A 16,926-nucleotide genomic window follows, 5' to 3' on the forward strand; every position below is an offset into this window, starting at 1 on the left:
AACATTATGGGATACAAAATGAAGCAGAGCAAGATAGTGGACAAAGACACGTCCCTCCCTGACACTCTCAATACTTTCTATGCTCAGTTCAAGCAGAATTCCAGTGGTGCAATGATGCCTGCCCCTGAGAGCGCCAGACACTCCTATTCCCTCCATCACCACTGTGGATGTTAAATTGGTCTTCCTGGGAGTAAACTCAAGGAAAGCAACAGGCCCAGCTGGTGTCCCTGGCTGAGCACTCAGATCCCATGCAGGCCAACTGGCGGCGGTATTCACCGACATCTTCAAACCCTCCCTCCTACAAGCCAAAGTCCTCACCTGCTTCAAGAACACCACCATCATCCCCCTACCTGAGAAAGCACTTGCAAAGTGTCTTAATGACTATCGCTCAGTGGCTCTGACCTCAAAAATCGTGAAGTGCTTCCAGAGACTGGTCATGGTCCACATCAACTCCAGTCTCCCAGCCTGCCTTGATCCCCTACAATTTGCCTATGATGTAGCAGGACCACAGTGGATGCCAGATCCCTATCCCTGCACTCATCTCTGGAACATCAGAACAACAAAGGCACCTACGTCAGACTCCTGCTCATTGACTATAGGTCCGTCTTCAACACCATTGTCCCTTCCAGACTGATCTCAAAACTCCATGACCTTGGTCTTGGCTCTGTCCTCTGCAACTGGATCCTCAGATTTCTGACCCACAGACTGCAATCAGTGAAGATAGGTAACTGCACCTACTCCACAATAACACTCAACACTGGAGACCCCCAAAGGTGTGTCATCAGCCCCCTACTGTACTCCCCGTACACACACGACTGTGTTATGAAATTCTGAATGAACGCCATCCAAAAGTTCACTGATGACACCACCATAGTTGGAAGGAATCTAACAATGATGAGTCAAAATATAGAAGGGTGATAGAGGGCTTGGTGACATGGTGCAATGAAAACAATTTCTCTCTCAACATTGCCAAAACTAAAGAACTGATCATCAACTTCAGAAAGAAAGGAGGAGAACATCAACTTCAGAAAGAAAGGAGGAGCCCCTAACTATGTCGGTAGAACTGAGGTTGAGAGGTTAGAGACAGTCAAGTACCTTCGAGTGATGATAACCGATAACCTGTTCTGGACTTCCCATGTAGATACGACAGTCAAGACGGCACAACACCGCCTGTTCTTCCTCAGGCGTTTCAGGAAATTTTGGCCTGTCCATAAGGACCCTCACCACCTTCTACAGATGACCATTGAAAGCATACTGTCCTGGTGCATAACGACCTGGTATGACAACTGCTCTGCCCAGGACCATAAGAAGCTATAGAAGGTGGTATGCACAGCCCGGAATGTCACGAAGCCAACATTCCATCCATGCACACCATTTATACAATTTGCTACCATGGAAAGGCTGCCAACATCATCAGAGACCCATCATACCCCAATAATGATCTCCTACAACCTCTTCCATCAGGCAGATGGAAAGTGCACTGTAACCTGTATGCCTCTAAGTTTTTTTGATCTGCACATCCTTGTTTACTATGATCTGCCTGTACTGCTCATAAACAAAGCTTTTCATTTTTTTTTGTCACATGTACCAAAGTATAATCAATCAATTAATCACTTGGCTAGAGAATCAGCAAGTTCTGGAAAGTAAGTCAGTGGTACTATTACTGGAATGTTGTCAGGGCCCATAGCCTTTGCAGTATCCAGTACCTCCAAATGCTTCTTGACATCACTTGGAGTGAATAGAATTGTCTGAAGACTGGTATTTGTGATGCTGTGGACCACTGGAAGAGGTCGAGATGGATCATCCACTTGGCACTTCTGGTTGAAGATTGTTATAAATGCTTCAGCCTTATCATTTCCACACTGATGTTTTGGGTTCCTCCATCATTGGAGGAGGCTCCACAACTATCCCTATCCTTAATGAGTAGTTCAATTGTCCACCACCATTCACAACTGGACATAGCAGGCCTGTAGAGCTGAGATCAGCTCTGTTGGTTGTGGCAGCGCTCATTTCTGACTATCATTTCCGGCTAGACATGCTAGTAGTCGTGCTTGTTACATAAAACATTGTAGTGATTCTATGTAGAAATAGGTCACATTGTCCCTCCAAAGAACATCCCACCCAAATCTCCAACCCCCCAACCCCCAACCTCATTCCCTGGAACCCTGCATTTCCCATGTCTAATCCACCTACTTTATGCATCCCTGGACACTATGGGCAATTTAGCGTGGCCAATCCACCTAACCTGCACATCTTTGGACTGTGGGAGGAAACCAGAGCTCCCAGCAGAAACCCACGCAGACATGGAGAATACGCAAACTCCACACAGACAGTCGCCAGCAGATGGAACTGAACTCGGGTCTCTGGCGCTATGAGGCAGCAGTGCTAACCACTGAGCCACCGTGCTACCCAAAAGTTTCAACAGATTGACATTTCATTTTCAGCTATGCCTGGTGCTGCTCCTGGCATGTCCTCGTGAACCCTCCATTGAACCAGGATTGATTCTCTTTTGTGATAGTAATGGTTGAGTGGGAGATATGCTAGATGATGAGGTTGAAGCTTATGCTGGAGCACAATTCTGCTGCTGTTGATGGCACACAGTGCCTTCTCCTGGATGCCAAGTCTTTAGCTGCTAGATCTGACCAAAGTCTGTCCCATTTAGCACAGTGATAGTGCTGTACAACGTGATGGAGGGTATTCTCAATCTGAAGGCAAGGCATCATTTCCACAAGAATTCTGTGGTAGACACTCTCACCGATACAGTCATAGACATTTGCGTCTGCAGCAGATTGGTAAGGATGAGGTTTCTCTTGTTGTTTCATTCACCATCTGACATTGACCCAATTTAAAAACAGTGTCCTTCTGCATCCGACCAGCTCAATCAGTTAGGCTGCTACAAAGCCATTCCAGGTGGTGGACTTTGGACTTTGAAATCCCCCGTCTAGAGTACATTTTGCATTCTTGTCACCCTCAGAGCTTCCTCCAACTGTTGCACCACATAGAGGAGTACTGGTCAGCTGAGGTAGGACAGTACGTGGTAATCAGCAGGAGGTTTCCTTGCCCATGTTTAACCTGAAGCTATAAAGCTTCATGGGATCCGGCGTCAATATTAAGGACTCCCAGTACAACTCCCTCCCACCTGTATACCACCCTGCTGATTGAATGAAAACTAAGGCTCACAATCACTACAATGCTATCAAGGGTGCTATCTTTGGGGTAAAACAATAATCTGATGACTCACCCGTTTATTCAAGAGGAAATAAAAGAACGAAAAACAATCTTTCAAAGAAGATCGGCAAGTTATCCCGTGTGTCCCGGCCAATATCTATTCAATCAACATTGTAGAAATCGAGATTACCTCTCATCATTATCGCATTCCTAATGAAAAATGTTTGTCTGTGACACTGACACAATTAAAGAAGTGATGTGTTGATCAGCGTTTTCTGTGCTATAAAATTTCAACTATGCTATGACGTGGACCAGATAATTTAACTATTTCGTAACCTGTATTTTAAAGTTAAAATACTGTAATAGACTAGGGGCTCCAGTCTACTCAGCAGAATTTAAAAAAACCTTCCATTTTATGTACTTCAATGATTATTGAAAAGTATTACGTACCCAATGTCTTCTGCTTCATGGACAAGAATATTTGCACTTGCTACAGATGATCAAAATAAGAATTCTGTATCTCACTAATTTGAATAATTGTCAGGCCAATCCAGAAAGCTCACTCTGAACTGCTTACAAAAGCCACAGGCATGTTTTATCTGGATAAGCCGTAGTTTCAACTTTGCTTTACCACACAGTTTGTGTCATAATATATAGGTGAAGAGTCTGAAATCCAATTTAGGAGCATTTGAGTTTGAGTTTCAATTGTTATAATCTTTATAATAAGCTGTTAATTCTATTAAACGCTTGTGAACAGTAATATCTAAATGACACAGAGATGTTGATTTAGCAACTCAAGGAAGATGCAAGGTCTGCCAGCTTTGTGTCACACTTAACCAATTGACACGCTTAACCACCAGTTCAGTGATTTTATTAACCCCCCCAACCCAGTTGTGTTTTTTTTATATATAAACTTCCCCCCACCTCCAACCCAGTGATCTTACAAGCCAGCACCTCCAGCCCAGTGTTTTCACCATGAGAAAACTGAGATTGACCAGCACAATGGCAGCAATCATTGTTCTCTCCCATTCCTCCGCCTCTCCTCACCTTGGACCTTGCACTAACCCAGCAGGAGGTGCTGCCCAGTGCCAAATTCTTTGTCTGTACTCCAACACAGGAAATCTGAGAGCAAACAGCAGTGCCTGATCTCCAGTTTTCTTGGACCCCTCTTGCCACTTCACCAAGACCTTGACTTGCTAAGCCCATGTGGTAACCTGTGTGCCATGGTTTCCCCACATTAAAAGAACAGGCACCTTCCACACCCTCAGGATGAAGTTTGAGACCTGGAACGACAGGACCCTAATGGACAGTCCCACTGGTGATAGACTGGAATGCCGCACTGCCACAGTTGCTCAGGAACTCGGGTACAATGACGTTGACAATGTCACCCTGAGTGAAACCTGGTGGGCAGGGGAATGGCAGCTCAGAGAGAGAGGTGGTGGCTACACTTGTTTTTGGAAAGGCAAGGTCAATGAAGAGCGTCGGATTCATGGAGTTGGCTTCATCATCAAAAACAAATTTGTCGACCAACTCAAAGACCACCACCGCCCCCCCCGCCCCCCGAGGAATAAACAAACACCTCATGACATTCTGATTCAGCCTTGTTTGGAACCAGTATGTCGCAGTATTCAGAGCATATGTGCCAACGCTCAATGCAGCAACTGAGAACAAGGAGGAATTCTACTCCAGCCATGTCCAATCTGTCTCATGGGTCCCTGCGGTGGACAAACTAATTGTCCTCAGCAACGTCGACACCAGAATTGGCAAAAGTACAGACATCTGGGGTGATGTAGTTGGGAAGGAGGGAGTAGAGAAGCAAAACTTCAACGGCACCCTTTTCCTGACCAAATGCCACCAACGCAACCTTGTCATCACCAACACACTGTTCCGCCAAAGGACCAAATACAAGACAACATGGTGGCATTTAAGCTTCAAACACTGGCACCTCCTTGACTAGGTCATTGTCAGAGTGAGGAATCAGAAAGGCATTAAAATCCCCATGCTATTGAAAGGAGCCAATGACTGCTGGACAGACCATCGTCTGATCCAAGTCAGAATTGACATAAATAAAGCCCTGATGCCGCAGCGACAACAGAAGCACTGCTGCAAAAAGTTCAACATTGAGGCACTCAAGGACCTGGGAAAAAATAGCCTCATACAACCAACTCCTCTACATAAACCTAATGACCCTTGGTGACACCGAGGCACGGGATTCCAAAAGTCTCTGGTCCACCCTTAAGACTGCCATCATCAATGCCTGCAAAAGCTCGGTCAGATACACAGACAGGAAATACCAAGACTGGTTTGATGAAAATGATCAGGAGATACAAGAACTGTTAAATTGGAAGCGAGTGGCATTTTTGAGTGCAACACAACAACTGCACTTGGAAGACAAAAGGCAGGCCTGCAGGCGACTGAAGGTTGAGGTCCAACAACAAGCTCATGACATAAGGAACAGGTGGTGGATGGAGAAAGCACTAGAGGCTCAATGAATGGCCAACAACCATGATATGCACTGTTTCTTCTGGCTGTCACATACAGACTAAACAACCAAGGCCCCACGCCACTGCTGGCCAAGGACAGAGTGACTCTTATCAAAGATAAAAGAACCATCAAGCGACACTAGGAGGAGCATATGAGACACATTCTCAACCAGGGCTCTGTCATCAGTCCGAGCATTCTTGAACACATTCGACAACATGCTGCACACCATGAGCTCAGAAACACCCAGCTCCCTGCATGAAGTAGAAAAGGCTGTCCCCTAGTTTAAGAACAACAAGGCTACACACCCTTATCTGGAATGTGGACAGCATCCTGGGAGACATCTGAGATGCCATAGTCATGAACATTTTCAATAAAGGCCGCAAGTCCGACTGTGGTAAATACAGGGGCATCTCCCCATTGTTGATATTGGAAAAGTCATTGCCAAGATCCTCCTTGACTATCTCTTCCCTGTGGCATAGGAAATCCTCCCAGCCATGGAGAGACATGGCGGAAATGATTTTCACCGTGTGGCAGCGGCAGGAGAAATACAAAGACCAGCACCTACCCGTGTGAATGGCCTTCTTTGACCTCGCAAAGGCCGTTGACACTGTCAATCAAGGAGTATTATGGAGGGGATTTTTACGCTTTGGTTGCTCCATAAAGCTTGTCACCATCTTTTGCCTGCTCCACAACAACATGGAAGTCATGGTAATGGTAAATGGCTCCAGTACTAACCCATTTCCCATTCAGTCTGGTGTCAAATGGAGCTGTATCATTGCCCCAACACTGTTCTCGATCTACTTTGCTGAAATGCTTTACCTCACCACTGACAAGCTCCTCACCGGAGTGGAGCTAACTTACAGTACCAGCAGAAAATTATTCAAACTCCACCGTCTCTGAGCCACAATTAAAAGTCACTCAAACAATTGTCATTGAGCTGCAGTATGCAGATGATGCGAGTGCAGCTTTTTGCCATGTGAGGAAAAGGTGTTCGAGGACAACAACATCAGATGCAACACCAAGATCATGGTTTACAGAGCTGTGGTGGTTCCCACCGCCCTATATGTCTCTTAGATGTGGACTGCCTACAACAGACATTTCAAGACGCTAGAGTACACAGAACATAGAACAGTACAGCACAGTATAGGCCCTTCGGCCCACGATGTTGTGCCGAACTTTTACCCTAATCCTAAGGTCTATCTAACCTCCACCCGTACCTTATACTATCATCCATATCATAGAATTATAGAATCCCGACAGTGTGGAAACAGGCCTTTTAGTCCAACACGTCCACACCGACCCTTGGAGCAACCCACCCAGACCCATCCCCCTATAACCCATCTAATCTACAGACCCCTGAACACTATGGGCAATTTTAGCATGACCAATCCACCTAACCTGCACATCTTTGGACTGTGGGAGGAAACCGGAGTACCTGGAGGAAACCCACGCAGACAGGGGGAGAATGTGCAAACTCCATACAGACAGTCATCCTAGGGTGGAATTGAACCCGGGTCCCTGGCGCTGTGAGGCAACTTTGCTAACCACTGAGCCACCATGCCACCCTATGCCTATCTAACAGCGGCTTAAATGCCCCTAATGAGGCTGACTCCACTACCCTCTCCGGCAATGCATTCCACGCCCCTACCACTCTCTGAGTAAAGAACCTACCTCTGATGTTTCTCCTGTATCTACCTCCACTCACTTTAAAACTATGCCCCCTCGTAATAGCTACCTCCACCCGAGGAAAAAGTCTCTGGCTGTCTACTCTATCTATACCTTTGATCATTTTGTACACCTCTATCAAGTCACCTCTTATCCTTCGTCGTTCTAAAGAGAAAAGCCCTAGTGCTCTCAAACTTTCCTCGTAAGACCTTCCCTGCATTCCAGGCAACATTCTGGTAAATTTCCTCTGCACCTTTTCCAACGCCTCCACGTCTTTCCTGTAATGAGGCGACCAGAACTGGACACAATACTCCAAGATGTGACCGAACCAGGGTTTTGTATAGCTGGAGCATAACTTCACGGCTCTTGAACTTGATCCCTCTATTAATGAAAGCTAACACACCATACGTCTTCTTATCAACTCTATCCACCTGGGTGGCAGCTTACAGGGAACTGTGGACATGAACCCCAAGATCCCTCTGCTCCTCCACCCTGCCAAGAATCTTTGCGTTAACCCTGTATTCTGCTTTCAAGTTTGTCCTTCCAAAATGAATCACCTCACACTTTTCAGGGTTACAGTCCATCTGCCACTTCTCAGCCCAGCTCTGCATCCTATCAATGTCCCTTTGTAACCTAGAACAGCCCTCCGCACTGTCCACAACGCGACCCATCTTCACATTGTCCGCGAACTTGCTAATCCACCCTTCCACTCCTCCATCCAAATCATTTACAAAAATCACAAATAGAAGAGGACCCAGAACAGATCCTTGTGGTACACCACTCGTAACTGAGCACCATGTTGAATATTTTCTGTCCACAACCACCCTTTGTCTTCTAAGGGTCAGCCAGTTGTGAATCCAATCTGCTACATTTCCCCCATCCTATGCCTCCTTACCTTCTGCATGAGCCTACCATGGGGAACCTTATCAAACGCCTTACTTAAATCCATGTGTACCGCATCCACTGCTCTACCTTCATCCACGTGTTTGGTCACCTCTTCAAAGAATTCAATAAGGTTTGTGAGGCATGATCTACCCCTCACAAATCCATGCTGACTATCACGAATCAAACTGTGCCTTTCCAAGTGATCATAAATCTTATCTCTCAGAGCCCTTTCCAATAATTTGCCCACCACTGACGTAAGACTAACTGGCCTGTAATTTCCAGGGTTATCCCTATTGCCTTTTTTGAACAAGGGAATGACGTTTGCCTCTCTCCAATCTTCCGGTACTATACCGTGGACAGTGAGGACGAAAAGATCGTCGCCAAAGGCCCTGCGATCTCTTCCCTCGCTTCCCATAGAATCCTTGGATAAATCCCATCAGGCCTGGGGGACTTATCTATCTTCAACTTCCTCAAAATTCCTAGCACATTTTCCTTACTAACATCGACCTCCTGTAGCCTACCAGCCTGTTTCACACATGCGCACACACACTCGTACATGCACACACACAATCGTACACAGACCCACTTGTACATACACACACAGTCGTACACACACACACTCGTACACACACACACTCGTACACACACACACGTACGTGTATGCACACACGCACACACACTCGTACGCACACACACTCGTACACACACACACACTCGTACCCACGCACATTCGTGTACGCGCGCGCGCACACTCTTTCGGGGACACACACTTGTACGTTCACACACACTCGTGCACACACACACATACATACACACACACTCGTGCACACACACTCGTACACTCATGCATGTGCACACACACACACACTCGTACATACACATACTTGCCTGCACTCATGCACACACACACTCGTTCACACACACACTCGTGTACCCACACATACCTGTGTACACACACACAGACACACTCGTGTACAAACACAGACCTGTGTACACATACAAGCGCTTGTAAATACATACTTACACACATGCACATGTGCACGTATACACACACGCACATGTACACACACTCGTGCACAGACACACTTGTACGTATACACATGCACACACACACTCATCCACACACACGTGTGCGCACTCACATTTATTTGGACACACACTCGTTCGAACACACAGACACTCGTACACACACAGACACTGGTATGTACACATGCACACGTACACACACACTCTCGTATGTACACATAATCGTACACACACTCGTTCACACACATGCATACATACACTCGTTCACACATACACACACTCGTATACACACATAACTCACACACACACGTACAGACACACCAACTCACACACAGTCGTGTACACACATGTGCACACACTCAAGCACATGTGCGCACGCACACTCGTACACTCACACACACAGTCGTGCCCACACACTCATATGTACACACACGCACATACACCCTCATACACACATTCGTGTACACACACAGTCCTACACAAACACTCGTAAACACACACTGTTTCAGACACACACACTCATTTGAATACACACACACTCACAGACACACACTCGTACATGCACACACAAACTAGTACACACAGACACTCGTAAAAAAACACACCCACTCGTGTACACACACGCACACACACTCGTGTACACACATGCGCACACACACTCGTGTACACACATGCACACACACACTTGTGTACACGCACATGCGCACACACTCGTCCACACTTGCACGCGTGTGCACTCACATTCATTCGGCCACACACACACACACTCGTTCGGATACAAACACACGTACACACACTCGTACACACACGTACGCGCGCACACACTCATTCGGACATGCACACATTCATAGACACACACACGTATACACACACACAAGTACACACACTTGTAAACACAGTCGTACATACACACACTCGTGCGTACACACTTGCACACACTCATACACGCACACACACACTCGTACACAGACACATACTCGTACACGCACGCGCACACACAGTCGTGCACACACACACATACGTACACACGTACATACACACACAAAACTCGTATATACGCACACAAAACTCGTATATACACACAAACTCATACACACACTCGTACGAAATCACACTCATGCACACACACTCGTGTACACACGTGCACACACACACTAGTGTACACACACGCGTGCGCACACTCGTCCACACACATTCGTACACACACCCACACTCGTACCCCCCCACACACACTCACTTGTACACACACACTCGTGTACACACATATACTCGTGTACACACACACACACACGTTCAGACAAATACTCATACACACACACTCGTATACACACATTCGTACACACACACTCGTACACACATGTACTCATGTACACACACTCGTTCAGACACACACACTCGTACACACACGTGCAGACACACTCGTACGTTCACACATGCTCATGCTCACACACGTTTGTACATACACACACATACTTGTATGCACACACGCACACATACACTCGTACACACACACACTTGTATACACACACAAACACACACATACACTCGTGTACACACACACACTCATGTACACACATGAGCGCACACAATCGTCCACACGCGTGTGCATTCACATTCATTCGGACTCACACACTCGTTCGGACACAAACACACACACTTGTACATGCACACACACTCATACACACACGTGCACACACGTTCAGAGACGCACACATTCGTAGACACACACACGTACACACACACTCATCCACACACACACGTGCACACACACACTTGTTCATACACACACACACATACTTGTGTGCACACAAGCACACACACACGCGTACATACACACACTCGTACCCACATACACACTCGTACACACACACACTCGTGTACACACATATGCTCAGGTACACACACACACACTTGTTTGGACACACACACTTGTGCACACACCCACTCGTGTACACACTCGTGCACACATGCACACACATTCATATGTACATCCATATGCACACCTGCTCGTACGTACATACACATGCACACACTTGTGTACGTGTGTCAACACACTCATGTACACACACACTCGTACGCACACACTTGTGTACGCACTCGTACACTCATACACTCGCGCACACACACAGATACAAACATTCACACGCACACACTCGTACACATTCACACACATACTCGTACACGCACACACTCGTGTGTACACACGTTCTCACACACGGTCATGCATACACGCACACTCGTACACATAAATGCACAGACACACTCGTCCACACATACACTCAGTTTTTACACATTCGCGTGCGCGCACACACACACTCGTTAGGACACACACACACACACACATTCGGACACACCCACACACACTTGTATGTACACATGCACACACACACTCATTCAGACGCACACACACATGTACATAAACACGCTAACACACACTCGTACACACACACTTGCGCACACATACTCATACATACAAAACATACTCGTGTACACACTCACACTCGTACCCATAGACTCATTCGTACACACACACTCGTATACACACACACACACACTGGTACACACACACACATACTTGTACGCACACACGCACACAAACGCTCGTACACACACACAAACTCCTACCCACACATACACACACACACACACTCGTGTACACACATATACTCGTGTACACACACACACTTGTTCGGACACACACAGTCGTACATACACACTCGTACACACACACTCGTGTACCCACACAAAACCGTGTACACACATGCAGAGACACACTCATGTACACATACAGACTTGTGTACACACACATGCTTGTACATACACACACTTCCACGCACATGCACACGTACACACACACACACATGTACAGACACACTTGTACGTACACACGTGCACACAAAGTCATATGTTCACACACACTTGTGCACACAACACTCGTACACATACACACATACTTGTATGCACACACACTCACACACACATACACATACTTGTATGCACACGTACACACAGACACTCACACACACTCATAAACACACACACTCGTACCCAACACGCGCACGCGCACACACAGACACTCGTACACACACGCTCGTGTACCCACACAAAACCGTGTACACACATGCATAGACACACACGTGTACACATACAGAATTGTGTACACACACAGACTTGTGTACACACACACACATGCTTGTACATACATACTCTTACACACACATGCACACGTGCACGTGTACACACACGCACATGTACACGCACACACTTGTGTACAGACACACTTGTATATACACACACGCACACACACTCGTACGTTCACACACACTCGTGCACGCACACATATACACACACACAAATACTTGTATGCACACACACTCATGCATACACACTCATGCACACACCCACTCGTATACACACTCGTACACAAACATGCACACACACTCGTATGTACATCCACACACACACCTACTCGTATATACACACACACGCTTGTGTACGTGAGCCAACACACTCGTGTACACACACACACTCATACACACACTCGTACACATATGCACTTGTGTACACACACACATACTTATAGGCACGCAAGCAAACACACACTCGTACACATACACACTCGTGTACACACATAGACTCATGTACACACACACACGTTCAGACACACACTTGTGCACACACACTCGTGCACACACACACTCGTACAAACACACTTGCATGCACACACTCATACACACACATGCACACACACACTCGTACACGCACACACACTCATATGTACACTCGCATGTGCACACACACTCGTGTAAACACACACTCGTACACACACACTCAATTGTACACACGCACGCACGCACACACACATTCGTTCAGACACACACATTCCTACACACACACACACACCCACACACACACTCGTACTCACACACTTGTATGTACATGCACACAGTCATTCAGATGCGCACACACACTCGTACGTAAACACAGGCACACACACACTCGTACACACGCACTCATACACATTCACACACTCGTACCCGCAGAATCATTCATACACACACACTCGTATACACACACACAGGTACATACACACACACATACTTGTACGCACACGTGCACACAAACGCTCATACACACACACACTCGTACACACACACACACTCGTACACACACACACACTTGTACACACACACACACTCGTGAACCCACACAAAACCGTGTATACACATGCATAGACACACTCGTGTACACATACAGACTTGTGTACACACACACACGCTTGTACATACATCCTCTTACACACACATGCACACATGCACGTGTACACACACGCACATGTACACGCACACACTCGTGTACAGACACACTTGTACATACACGCGCACACACACTCGTACGTTCACACACACTTGTGCACACACACTCATACACACACACAAATACTTGTATGCACACACACACTCATGCATACACACTCATGCGCACACCCACTTGTTTACACACTCATACACAAACACGCACACACACCTACTCGTACATAAACACACACACTTGTGTACATGCTCCAACACACTCATTTACACACACACACACACAAATACTTGTATGCACACACACACTCATGCATACACCCACTCGTATACACACTCGTACACAAACATGCACACACACTCGTAGGTACATCCACACACACACCTACTCGTACATACACACACACACTTGTGTACATGAGCCAACATACTCATGTACACACACACGCTCATACACACACTCGTACACACATGCACTTGTGTACACACACACACACTCGTACGCATAGACACTCGTGTACACACATAGACTCATGTACACACACACATGTTCAGAGACACTTGTGCACACACACTCGTGCACACACACACTCGTACAAGCACACTCACATGCACACACATACACACACAGTCACACACACACTCATACATGCACACACACTCATACGTACACTCACGTGCACACACACATTCATGCGTAAACGCACACTCATACACACACTCGTTCGGACACACACACTCGTGCATACACACTCGTGCGCACACCCACACGTGTACACACTCGTGCACACACATGCAGTCACACTTGTACTTACATCTACACGCACACCTACTCATACATACACACATGCACACACTTGTGTACGTGCACCAACACACTCGTGTACACACGCACTCATACGCACACTCGTACACACACACATAGTTGTATGCACACAAGCAAACACAAACTTATACACACACACACACACACAGGTGTGCACACATATACTCATATACACACACACGTGCTCACACACTCGTACGTTCACACACACTCGTGCACACACACACGCACTTGTATGCACACACACTTGTACATACACACACACACACACACAGGTAAACACACACACATTCGTACCCAACACGTGCACACACACACACAAACACACACAAACTCATACACACACACACTCGTGTACCCACACAAAACTGTGTACACACATGCATAGACACACTCGTGTACACATACAGACTTGTGTATAGACACACACACGCTTGTACATACATACTCTTACACACACATGCACACACGCACGTGTATATGCACACACTCGTGTACAGACACACTTGTACATTCACACGCGCACACACACTCGTGCATACACACTCGTGCGCACACCCACACGTGTACACACTCGTGCACACACATGCAGTCACACTCGTACTTACATCCACACACACACCTACTTGTACATACACACACGCACACACTTGTGTACGTGCACCAACACACTCGTGTACACACACACTCATACACACACTCGTGTACACACACATCGTTGTACGCACACAAGCAAACACAAACTTATACACACACACACATACCCCCACCATATACACACACACACTCGTACACACACACACACACACACACACACGCACAGGTGTGCACACATATACTCATATACACACACACACTCATATACACACACACACTCGTACATACACACGTGCTCACACACTCGTATGTTCACACACACTCGTGCACACACACACACACTTGTATGCACACACACTGGTACATGCACACACACTTGTACATACACACACACACACACACAGGTAAACACGCACACATTCGTACCCAACACGTGCACACACACACACAAACACACACACACTCGTGTACCCACACAAAACCGTGTACACACATGCATAGACACACTCGTGTACACATACAGACTTGTGTACACACACACACACACACACACGCTTGTACATACATACTCTTACACACACATGCACACGTGCACGTGTACACACACGCACTCGTGTACAGACACACTTGTACATACACACGCGCACTCACACTCGTGCACACACACACTCATACACACACAAATACTTGTATGCACACACACACTTGTGCATACACACTCATGCACACACCCACTGGTATACACACTCGTACACAAACATGCACACACACCTACTCGTACATAAACACACACACTTGTGTACATGCGCCAACACACTCATGTACACGCGCACACACTCGTACACATGCACACACTCATACACACACTCGTACACACATACACTTGTGTACACACACTCATACTTGTACGCACACAAGCAAACACACTCTTGTACACATACACACTCGTGTACACACATAGACTCATGTACACACACACATTCAGACACACACTTGTGCACACACACTCGTGCACACACACACTCGTACAAACACACTCGCATGCACACACACACACATTCACACACACACTCGTACACGTACACACACTCGTATGTACACTCACGTGCACACACACACTCATGCGTAAACACACACTCGTACACACACACACTCAATTGTACACACACGCACACACACACACTCATACACACACACTTGTATGTACATGCACACACACTCATTCAGATGCGCACACACACTCGTACGTAAACACGCGCACACACACTCGTACACACACACTTATACACACACACAGACTCGTACACACAGGCACAGTTGCACACACACACGCACACACACTTGTACATACAAAACATGCTCGTGCACACACAAAGTCGTGTACACACACACACTCGTACACATTCACACACTCGTACCCACAGAATCATTTGTACACACACTCGTTTACACACACACAGGTACATACACACACAGATACTTGTATGCACACAAACGCTCGTACACACACACCCACTCGTACCCCCACACACACACACTCGTGTACACACACACACTCGTGTACACACATACTCGTGTACACAGACACACACTCGTTCGGACACACGTGCACACACGCTCGTACACTGACATGCATTTGCACACATACTTGTACGTACACACACACACTCGTGCACACACACACTCGTACATACATGCGTACTTGTATGCACACGCACACACACACTCGTAAACATACGCACAGTGGTACACACACACACATCACGTACACACACACTTGTACATACACGCGTACTTGTATGCACACATGCACACACACACTCGTAAACACACACTCGTACCCAACACGCGCACGTGCACACACACACACACACACTCGTACACACACGCACAGTCGTACACACACACACATTCACTCGCACGCACACACTCGTACATACACACACATACTTGTATGCACACATG

The 16,926-nt window shown here is 46.8% G+C and overlaps 1 long non-coding RNA gene across 2 annotated transcripts in view; it reads left to right on the forward strand.

The window, feature by feature from the left end:
• Positions 1–16,926, forward strand: part of LOC125484552 — a 105,557-nt gene that overhangs the window by 20,607 nt on the left and 68,024 nt on the right. The window lies entirely within an intron of this gene.

This window comes from Rhincodon typus, chromosome 12, assembly GCF_021869965.1.
Source record: "Rhincodon typus isolate 14 chromosome 12, sRhiTyp1.1, whole genome shotgun sequence".
Taxonomy (NCBI): domain Eukaryota; kingdom Metazoa; phylum Chordata; class Chondrichthyes; order Orectolobiformes; family Rhincodontidae; genus Rhincodon; species Rhincodon typus.